Source organism: Cupressus sempervirens, chromosome 2, assembly GCF_028749045.1.
Source record: "Cupressus sempervirens isolate cs-2001-9-10 chromosome 2, ASM2874904v1, whole genome shotgun sequence".
Lineage (NCBI taxonomy): Eukaryota > Viridiplantae > Streptophyta > Pinopsida > Cupressales > Cupressaceae > Cupressus > Cupressus sempervirens.
In genome coordinates, this window is record NC_143119.1 from 539,482,597 (window position 1) to 539,493,288 (window position 10,692).

A 10,692-nucleotide genomic window follows, 5' to 3' on the forward strand; every position below is an offset into this window, starting at 1 on the left:
CTGACATATCCATCCGCCCTGATAGCGGCGTTGAATCAATGAGGGGAGCACGGGAGAGGCTCGCGGCAACCACCTCTCCCGTTGTAGCCGCGATAGGCACGCAAAAAATTTTGCTAGAGCACCAAGCACCCACCTCATGGCTAGAGACAAGGGCTCACCATTAGATCAACTTCGAAATCGCTGAACAGACGCGCTGTAGAATGGCAACCGCTGCCAAGTCTCTTCCGTAGTTGCGTCGGTCGAGTGATCAAAGAAGGTGATCTAAGAGAGGGTCCAAGCATAGGCATTTGTTGGGGGATTCGCGCCGATGGCATAAATTTATGCAATACCCGAGCAACACCGGAGGGAGGTGCTAGACGAGGGCTCCCGTTTTAGATCGAGTTTTAAAATCACCAAGTAGACGCGGTGAGGCCTGGCAACCGCTGCCAAACCTTTTTCCGAAATTGCGCCAGCTGAGTGACAAGAAAACATGATCTAAAGGAGAGTCCAGGAATAGCACCCTCAAGGGTGGGCTTCATGCCCCTCTAATTGATTCAACGTCGGCGTCCACCGTTTCAAAATCCGACATATCCATCTGCCCTGACAGCGGCATTGAATCAATGAGGGGGGCACAGGAGAGGCTCGCGGCAACCACCTCTCCCATTGTAGCCGCGATAGGCACGCAAAAAATTTTTCTAGAGTGCCAAGCACCCACCTCATGGCTAGAGACAAGGGCTCGCCATTAGATCAACTTCGAAATCGCTGGAATAGACACGCTGTAGAATGGCAACCGTTGCCAAGTCTCTTCTGTAGTTGCGTCGGTCGAGTGATCGAAGAAGGTGATCTAAGAGAGGGTCCAAGCGTAGCCATTTGTTGGGGGATTCACGTCGTTGGCATAATTTTATGCAATACGTGAGCAACACCAGACGGGAGGTGCTAGGCGAGGGCTCCCATTTTAGATCAAGTTTTAAAATCACCAAGTAGACGCGGTGAGGGATGGCAACCGCTGCCAAACCTTTTTCTGAAATTGCGCCAGCTGAGTGAGAAGAAAACATAATCTAAAGGAGAGTCGAGGAATAGCACATCCAGGGTGGGCTTCATGCCCCTCTAATTGATTCAACGTCGGCATCCACCGTTTCAAAATCTGACATATCCATCCACCTTGACACCGGCGTTGAATCAATGAGAGGGGCACGGGAGAGGCTCGCGGCAATCGCCTCTCCTACATAAGCTATTAGTGTGAGGCTCGCTCTGTATTAGAAATTAGTGAACACACCGACATCCGCCTTAAAAATCCAAATCCTTTAAAATTCCTACCAAACAGCCATTCACGGCCCACTTTTTTATGAGGTCGGCAGAGGAGCAAAAGATTGTCCTCGGTTAGGAGATGTGAGTTCATGGAGCCGAGGGACTGAAATGGTCATTGAGCTCATCTGATCAACTGGATGAATTTCACCTTGAAGGGGCCCAATCTAAAAGTTCCGGAGGTCATCTCCTGGAACTCTCGAGAACAAGGCCCATCTTACATGCAAACTCTGCTACTGCGCAAACATAGGTTGCAATTAAAGAGAAATTGCGAGGCCGTCACAATGGCCCGAGGCCAATGGCTCCGATTAAGTCAATTTTCTCTTGCAATCACCATGCCGCCGTTCACAGATAGATCTCCCCATTCACTTGTGACGCGACGCACAATCCAAGTGCTAGACGCGAGCTCGCCCTTGAAAGAAAGACCACTTTCCAAGAAATCCCCCATTCACTTGTGACGCGACGCACAACCCAAGTGCTAGACACGAGCTCGCCCTTGAAAGAAAGACCACTTTCCAAGACATCCCTTGATGACACATTAGAACAAAAACCGTTGTCAAACCATTCCCAATGTTGTGCCGATCGAGTTGGCACAGAGGCGACCTTGGGGAGCTCCTGCGTGGCAATCGGGATGTGCTTTCATACCCATCTCTCACAAAAACCAATCTTAGCTGTGAACAAATTTTGCCGCAATGACACCATTGGAACGACGACCGCTGTCAAACAACTCCCGAATTTTTCGTTGATCCAATGTCGTTGAACAACGCGCAGCCCAACTGCTTTCCGAAATTGCGCCAGCTGAGTGACAAGAAAACATGATCTAAAGGAGAGTCGAGGAATAGCACCTCGAGGGTGGGCTTCATGCCCCTCCAATTGATTCAACATCGGCGTCCACCGTTTCAAAATCTGACATTTCCATCCGCCTTGACACCGCCGTTGAATCAATGAGAGGGGCACGGGAGAGGTTCGCGGCAACAACCTCTCCTATATAAGCTATTAGTGCGAGGCTCGCTCTGCATTAGAAATTAGCGAACACGCCGACATCCGCCATAAAAATCCAAATCGTTGAAGATTCTGACCAAACAGCCATCCACGACCCAATTTATTATGAGGTCATCTAAGGAGCAAAAGATTGTCATCGGTTAGGAGATGTGAATTCATGGAGCCAAGGGACTGAAATGGTCATCGAGCTCATCCGATCAACTGGATGAATTTCACATTGAAGGGGCCCAATCCAAAAGTTCCGGAGGTCATCTCCTGGAACTCTCAAGAACAAGGACCGTCTTACTTGCAAACTCTGCTACTGTGCAAACATAGGTTGCAATTAAAGAGAAATTTCCAGGCCATCACAATGGCTCGAGGCCAATGCTCCGACTAAGTCAATTTTCTCTTGCAATCACCATGCCACCATTCACAGAGAGATCTCCCCATTCACTTGCGACGCGATGCACAATCCAAGTGATAGACACGAGCTCGCCCTTGAAAGGCCAGGCCACTTTCCAAGACATCCCCCGATGACACATTAGAAGGACAACTGCTGTCGAACCATTCCCAATGTTCTGCCGATCGAGTTGGCACAGAGGCGACCTTAGGGAGCTCCCGCGTAGCAATCGGGATGTGCTTTCGTACCCATCTCTCACAAAAACCAATCTTAGCTGTGAACAAATTTAGAATCCAAGGCTTGTATCCATCGATATCGTCAGCACTGGGTCTATATATTCAAAGGCCACGTAGAGGTTTCGATAAGAGAAGCTCCCCTGCTCGCTCGCACAAACATCCTAAATGCTAGACACAAGCTCCCACCCTTAGCATCGCTCTCTAGATCGCCGCAATGACACATTGGAATGACAACCACTGTCAAACAACTCCCGAATTTGTGTCGATGGAGTGAGAAAGACGAGCAACTTTGGGGAGCCGCGCATGGCAAACGGGCTGCTGCTTCATTCCGCTCTTATATATAGATCCAATGTCATTGATTTTGTTTGGAATCCGAGGCTGCATTCGTCCTTGCTCACACAAGCAATGGCTCTTCTCATCGAATGGTCACGGGGAGCTTCCGATTACAAAGGCTCCCTTGTCACCCGTGATGCGCAGCCCAACTGCTAGACGACGGCTCGCCCTTCAGATCACTGCCCAGGCAACCACCACAACGGCACCATTGGAACGACAATCGCTGCCGAACCATTCCGAATTTTTTTTGCCAAAGAAGTTGTTGCAAAGAGAACGACTCTAGGGAGAGAGCCCTCGCATAGCAAAATCAGGATGGCTTCACGGCAGCTGGATGGGATTTGAATTCATGGAGCCAAGGGAGTGAAATGGTCATCGAGCTCATCTGATCAACTGGATGAATTTCACCTTGAAGGGGCCCAATCCAAAAGTTCTGGAGGTCATCTCCTGGAACTGTCAAGAACAAAGGCCAATCTTACATGCAAACTTTGCTACTGCGCAAACATAGGTTGCAATTATAGATAAATTGCAAGGCCATCACAATGGCCCGAGGCCAATGCTCTGACTACTAAGTCAATTTTCTCTTGCAATCACCATGTCGCCGTTCACAGAGAGATCTCCCCATTCACTTGTGACGACGCACAATCCAAGTGCTAGACGCGATCTCGCCCTTGAAAGGCCGCGTTCCAAGACATCTCGATGACACATTGGAATGACAACCGCTATCGAACCATTCCCAATGTTGTGCCGATCGAGTTGGCACAGAGGCAATCTTAGGGAGCTCCCGCAAATTGATTGGGAAGTGCTTTCGTACCCATCTCTCACAAAAACCAATGTTAGCTGAACAATTTTAGAATCGAGGCTCGTATCCATCGATATCGTTGGCACTGGGTCTATATTCAAAGGCCACGGAGAGGTTCTGATAAGAGAAGCTCCCCTGCTCTCTTACACAAATATCCCCAAATGCTAGACGCAAGCTCCCGCCCTTAGCATCGCTCTCCAAATCACCGCAATGACACATTGGAATGACAACCGCTATCGAACAACTCCCAAATTTGTGCCGATGGAGTGAGAAAGAAGAGCCAGATCGGGTCGACGAAAATGGCTAAGCCAGATCGGGTCGGCCAGCATGGCTCGACCACCATTTTTCGCCAAGAACTTTCGATATTAAAGCTCCCATGTAGCAGCGATAAGTACACCATGACAAAATTGCTAGAGCGCCGAGCACCCATAGCAAATTACCATTATACCAAGCAACGTCGGTGTGCTAGACAAGGGCTCACGTTTAGATCAAGTTTTAAAACCACCAAAAACACACACCATGGATCGGCAACCACTGCCTCACCTTTCCCAAAATTGAGTCATCGGAAAACATGATCTAAAGGAGAGCCGAGGAAAAGCACTGAGATCGCTTCATGCCCCTTTCATTCATTCAACATCAGCATAAACCGTTTGAAAACCCAACAATCCAATCCGCCTAGACACCAATGTTGAATCAATGAAAGGGGCATGGGAGAGGCTCGCGGCAACAACCTCTCCTATATAAGCTATTAGTGCAAGGCTCGCTCTGCATTAGAAATCTGCGATAGCGCGGACAAAAACCTTAAAAATCCAATTCAATGAAAAATGTGACCAAACAGCCATCCACGACACCATTTTTGGAGCTCGCCCAGATCGGCTCGGCCAGAATGGCTTGCCCAGATCGGCTCGGCCATATCGGCTCGGCCAGCATGGTGACTTGCTGACTCGGTGAGAGTACTTCGAACTGTCAAGAACAGAGGCCAATCTAACATGCAAACTCTGCTACTGCGCAAACATAGGTTGCAATTATAGAGAAATTGCAAGGCCGTCACAATGGCCCGAGGCCAATGCTCCGACTACTTAGTCAATTTTCTCTTGCAATCGCCATGCCGCCGTTCATAGAGAGATCTCCCCATTCACTTGTGACGATGCACAATCCAAGTGCTAGACGCGAGCTCGCCCTTGAAAGGCCGCGTTCCAAGACATCCCGATGACACATTGGAATGACAACCACTGTCAAACCATTCCCAATGTTGTGCCGATCGAGTTGGCACAGAGGTGATCTTAGGGAACTCCCGCGTATCGATCGGGAAGTGCTTTCGTACCCATCTCTCACAAAAACCAATGTTAGCTGAACAATTTTATAATCCAAGGCTCGTATCCATCGATATTGTCGGAACTGGGTCTATATTCAAAGGCCACAGAGAGGTTCCGATAAGAGAAGCTCCCCTGCTCGCTTGCACAAACATCCCCAAATGCTAGACGCAAGCTCCCGCGCTTAGCATCGCTCTCTAGATCACTGCAATGACACATTGGAACGACAACCGCTGTCGAACAACTCCCGAATTTGTGCCAATGGAGTGAGAAACGAGAGCCAGATCGGGTCGATGAAAATGACTAAGCCAGATCGGGTCGGCCAGCATGGCTCGGCCACCATTTTTCATCGAGAGCTTTCGATATTAAAGCTCCCATGTAGCTGCGATAAGTACACCATGACAAATTGCTAGAGCGCCGAGCACCCGTAGCAAATTGCCATTATACCAAGCAACGCCAGAGTGCTAGATAAGGGCTCACGTTTAGATCAAGTTTTAAAACCACCTAAAACACACGCCATGGATCGGCAACCGCTGCCACACCTTTTCCAAAATTGAGTCATCGGAAAACATGATCTAAAGGAGAGCCGAGGAAAAGCACTGAGATAGCTTCATGCCCCTTTCATTGATTCAACATCAGCATACACCATTTGAAAACCCAACAATCTGATCCGCCTAGACACCAATGTTGAATCAATGAAAGGGGCATGGGAGAGGCTCGCGGCAACAACCTCTCCTATATAAGCTATTAGTGCGAGGCTCGCTCTGCATTAGAAATCTACGATAGCGCGGACAACTCCCTTAAAAATCCAATTCAATGAAAAATGTGACCAAACAGCCATCCACGACACCGTTTTTGGAGCTCGCCCAGATCGGCTCGCCCAGAATGGCTTGCCCAGATCGGCTCGGCCAGCATGGCTCGGCCAGATCGGCTCGGCCAGCATGGTGACTTGCTCACTTGGTGAGAGTACTTCGAACCGTCAAGAACAAAGGCCAATCTAACGTGCAAACTCTGCTACTGCACAAACATAGGTTGCAATTATAGAGAAATTGCAAGGCCATCACAATGGCCCGAGGCCAATGCTCCGACTACTAAGTCAATTTTCTCTTGCAATCGCCATGCCGCCGTTCACAGAGAGATCTCCCCAATCACTTGTGACGACGCACAATCCAAGTGCTAGACGCGAGCTTGCCCTTGAAAGGCCGTGTTCCAAGACATCCCGATGACACATTGGAATGACAACCATTGTCGAACCATTCCCAATGTTGTGCCGATCGAGTTGGTACACAGGCGATCTTAGGGAACTCTCGCGTATCGATCGATAAGTGATTTCGTAACCATCTCTCAAAAAAACCGATGTTAGCTGAACAATTTTAGAATCCAAGGCTCGTATCCATCGATATCGTTAGCACTGGGTCTATATTCAAAGGCCACGGAGAGGTTCCGATAAGAGAAGCTCCCCTGCTCGCTTCCACAAACATCCCCAAATGCTAGACGCAAGCTCCCGCCCTTAGCATCGCTCTCCAGATCACCGCAATGACACATTGGAACGACAACCACTGTCGAACAACTCCCGAATTTGTGCCGATGGAGTGAGAAAGAAGAGCCAGATCGGGTCGACGAAAATGGCTAAGCGAGATCGGGTCGGCCAGCATGGCTCGGCCACCATTTTTTGCCTAGAGCTTTCGATATTAAAGCTCCCATGTAGCCGCGATAAGTACACCATGACAAATTGCTAGAGCACCGAGCACCCATAGCAAATTGCCATTATACCAAGCAATGTCGAAGTGCTAGACAAGGGCTCACGTTTAGATCAAGTTTTAAAACCACCAAAAACACATGCCATGGATCGGCAACCGTTGCCTCACCTTTCCCAAAATTGAGTCATCGGAAAACATGATCTAAAGGAGAGCTGAGGAAAAGCACTGAGATCGCTTCATGCCCCTTTCATTCATTCAACATCAGCATACACCGTTTGAAAACCCAACAATCCAATCCGCCTAGACACCAATGTTGAATCAATGAAAGGGGCATGGGAGAGGCTCGCGGCAACAACCTCTCCTATATAAGCTATTAGTGCGAGGCTCACTCTGCATTAGAAATCTGCGATAGCGCGAACAAAAACCTTAAAAATCCAATTCAATGAAAAATGTGACCAAACAGCCATCCACGACACCATTTTTGGAGCTCGCCCAGATCGGCTCAGCCAGAATGGCTCGCCCAGATCGGCTTGGCCATATCGGCTCGGCCAGCATGGTGACTTGCTAACTCGGTGAGAGTACTTCGAACTGTCAAGAACAGAGGCCAGTCTAACATGCAAACTCTGCTACTACGCAAACATAGGTTGCAATTATAGAGAAATTGCAAGGCCGTCACAATGGCCCGAGGCCAATGCTCCGACTACTAAGTCAATTTTCTCTTGCAATCGCCATGCCGCCGTTCACAGAGAGATCTCCCCATTCACTTGTGACGACGCACAATCCAAGTGCTAGACGCGAGCTCACCCTTGAAAGGCCGCGTTCCAAGACATCCCGATGACACATTGGAATGACAACCGCTGTCGAACCATTCCCAATGTTGTGCCGATCGAGTTGGCACAGAGGCGATCTTAGGGAACTCCCGCGTATCGATCGGGAAGTGCTTTCATACCCATCTCTCACAAAAACCAATGTTAGCTGAACAATTTTATAATCCAAGGCTCGTATCCATCGATATCGTCGGCACTGGGTCTATATTCAAAGGCCACGGAGAGGTTCCGATAAGAGAAGCTCCCCTGCTCGCTTGCACAAACATCCCCAAATGCTAGACGCAAGCTCCCGCGCTTAGCATCACTCTCCAGATCACTGCAATGACACATTGGAATGACAACCGTTGTCGAACAACTCTCGAATTTGTGCCGATGGAGTGAGAAACGAGAGCCAGATCGGGTCGACGAAAATGGCTAAGCCAGATCGGGTCGGCCAGCATGGCTCGGCCACCATTTTTCGCCAAGAGCTTTCGATATTAAAGCTCCCATGTAGCCGTGATAAGTACACCATGACAAATTGCTAGAGCACCGAGCACCCGTAGCAAATTGCCATTATACCAAGCAACGCCGGAGTGCTAGATAAGGGCTCACGTTTAGATCAAGTTTTAAAACCACCAAAAACACACGCCATGGATCGGCAACTGCTGCCTCACCTTTTCCAAAATTGAGTCATCGGAAAACATGATCTAAAGGAGAGCCGAGGAAAAGCACTGAGATAGCTTCATGCCCCTTTCATTGATTCAACATCAGCATACACCATTTGAAAACCCAACAATCTGATCCGCCTAGACAACAATGTTGAATCAATGAAAGGGGCATGGGAGAGGCTCGCGGCAACAACCTCTGCTATATAAGCTATTAGTGCGAGGCTCGCTCTGCATTAGAAATCTGCGATAGCGCAGACAACTCCCTTAAAAATCCAATTCAATGAAAAATGTGACCAAACAGCCATCCACAACACCGTTTTTGGAGCTCGCCCAGATCGGCTCGCCCAGAATGGCTCACCCAGATCGGCTCGGCCAGCATGGCTCGGCCAGATCGGCTCGGCCAGCATGGTGACTTGCTCACTTGGTGAGAGTACTTCGAACTGTCAAGAACAAAGGCCAATCTAACGTGCAAACTCTGCTACTGCACAAACATAGGTTGCAATTATAGAGAAATTGCAAGGCCGTCACAATGGCCCGAGGCCAATGCTCCGACTACTAAGTCAATTTTCTCTTGCAATCGCCATGCCGCCGTTCACAGAGAGATCTCCCCAATCACTTGTGAGGATGCACAATCCAAGTGCTAGATGTGAGCTCGCCCTTGAAAGGCTGCGTTCCAAGACATCCCGATGACACATTGGAATGACAACCGCTGTCGAACCATTCCCAATGTTGTGCCGATCGAGTTGGTACATAGGCGATCTTAGGGAACTCTCGCGTATCGATCGGTAAGTGCTTTCGTAACCATCTCTCAAAAAAACCGATGTTAGCTGAACAATTTTAGAATCCAAGGCTCGTATCCATCGATATCGTCGGCACTGGGTCTATATTCAAAGGCCACGGAGAGGTTCCGATAAGAGAAGCTCCCCTGCTCACTTCCACAAACATCCCCAAATGCTAGACGCAAGCTCCCGCCCTTAGCATCGCTCTCCAGATCACCGCAATGACACATTGGAATGACAACCGCTGTCGAACAACTCCCGAATTTGTGCCGATGGAGTGAGAAAGAAGAGCCAGATCGGGTCGACGAAAACGGCTAAGCCAGATCGGGTCGACCAGCATGGCTCAGCCACCATTTTTCGCCGAGAGCTTTTGATATTAAAGCTCCCATGTAGCCGCGATAAGTACACCATGACAAATTGCTAAAGCGCCGAGCACCCATAGCAAATTGCCATTATACCAAGCAACGCCGGAGTGCTAGACAAGGGCTCACATTTAGATCAAGTTTTAAAATCACCAAAAACACATGCCATAGATCGGCAACCGCTGCCTCACCTTTTCCAAAATTGAGTCATCGAAAAACATGATCTAAAGGAGAGCCGAGGAAAAGCACTGAGATCGCTTCATGCCCCTTTCATTGATTCAACATCAGCATACACCGTTTGAAAACCCAACAATCCGATCCGCCTAGACACCAATGTTGAATCAATGAAAGGGGCATGGGAGAGGCTCGCGGCAACAACCTTTCCTATATAAGCTATTAGTGCGAGGCTCACTCTGCATTAGAAATCTTCGATAGCACGGACAACTCCCTTAAAAATCCAATTCAATGAAAAATGTGACCAAATAGCCATCCACGACACCATTTTTGGAGCTCGGCCAGATCGGGTCGGCCAGAATGGCTCGCCCAGATCGGGTCGGCCAGCATGGCTCGCCCAGATCAGCTCGGCCAGCTTGGCTCAGCCAGCATGGCTCACCCAGATCGACTCGGCCAGATCGGGTCGGCCAGCATGGCCCAGCCAGAACGGCTCGGCCAGCATGGCTCGGCCAGAACGGGTCGCCCAGATCGGCTCGGCCAGAATGGCTTGCCCAGATCGGCTCGGCCAGCATGGCTTGCCCTGAACGGCTCGGCCAGATCGGGTCAGCCAGAATGGCTCGCCCAAATCGGCTCGGCCAGCATGGCTCAGCCAGAACGGCTCGGCCAGATCGGGACGGTGACTTGATGAACGGACTTAGAGATTCAACTTGGTGGGCCGACCTGGCGGGGTGACTTGATGAACGCACTTGAAGGGTCGACTTGGTGGGGTGACTCTATGAACGGACCTAAAGAGTTGACTTGGTTAGAGTACTATTCGAGTTCAAAACTTTGGGACTTGACAAAAAAAAAGAAAAAAG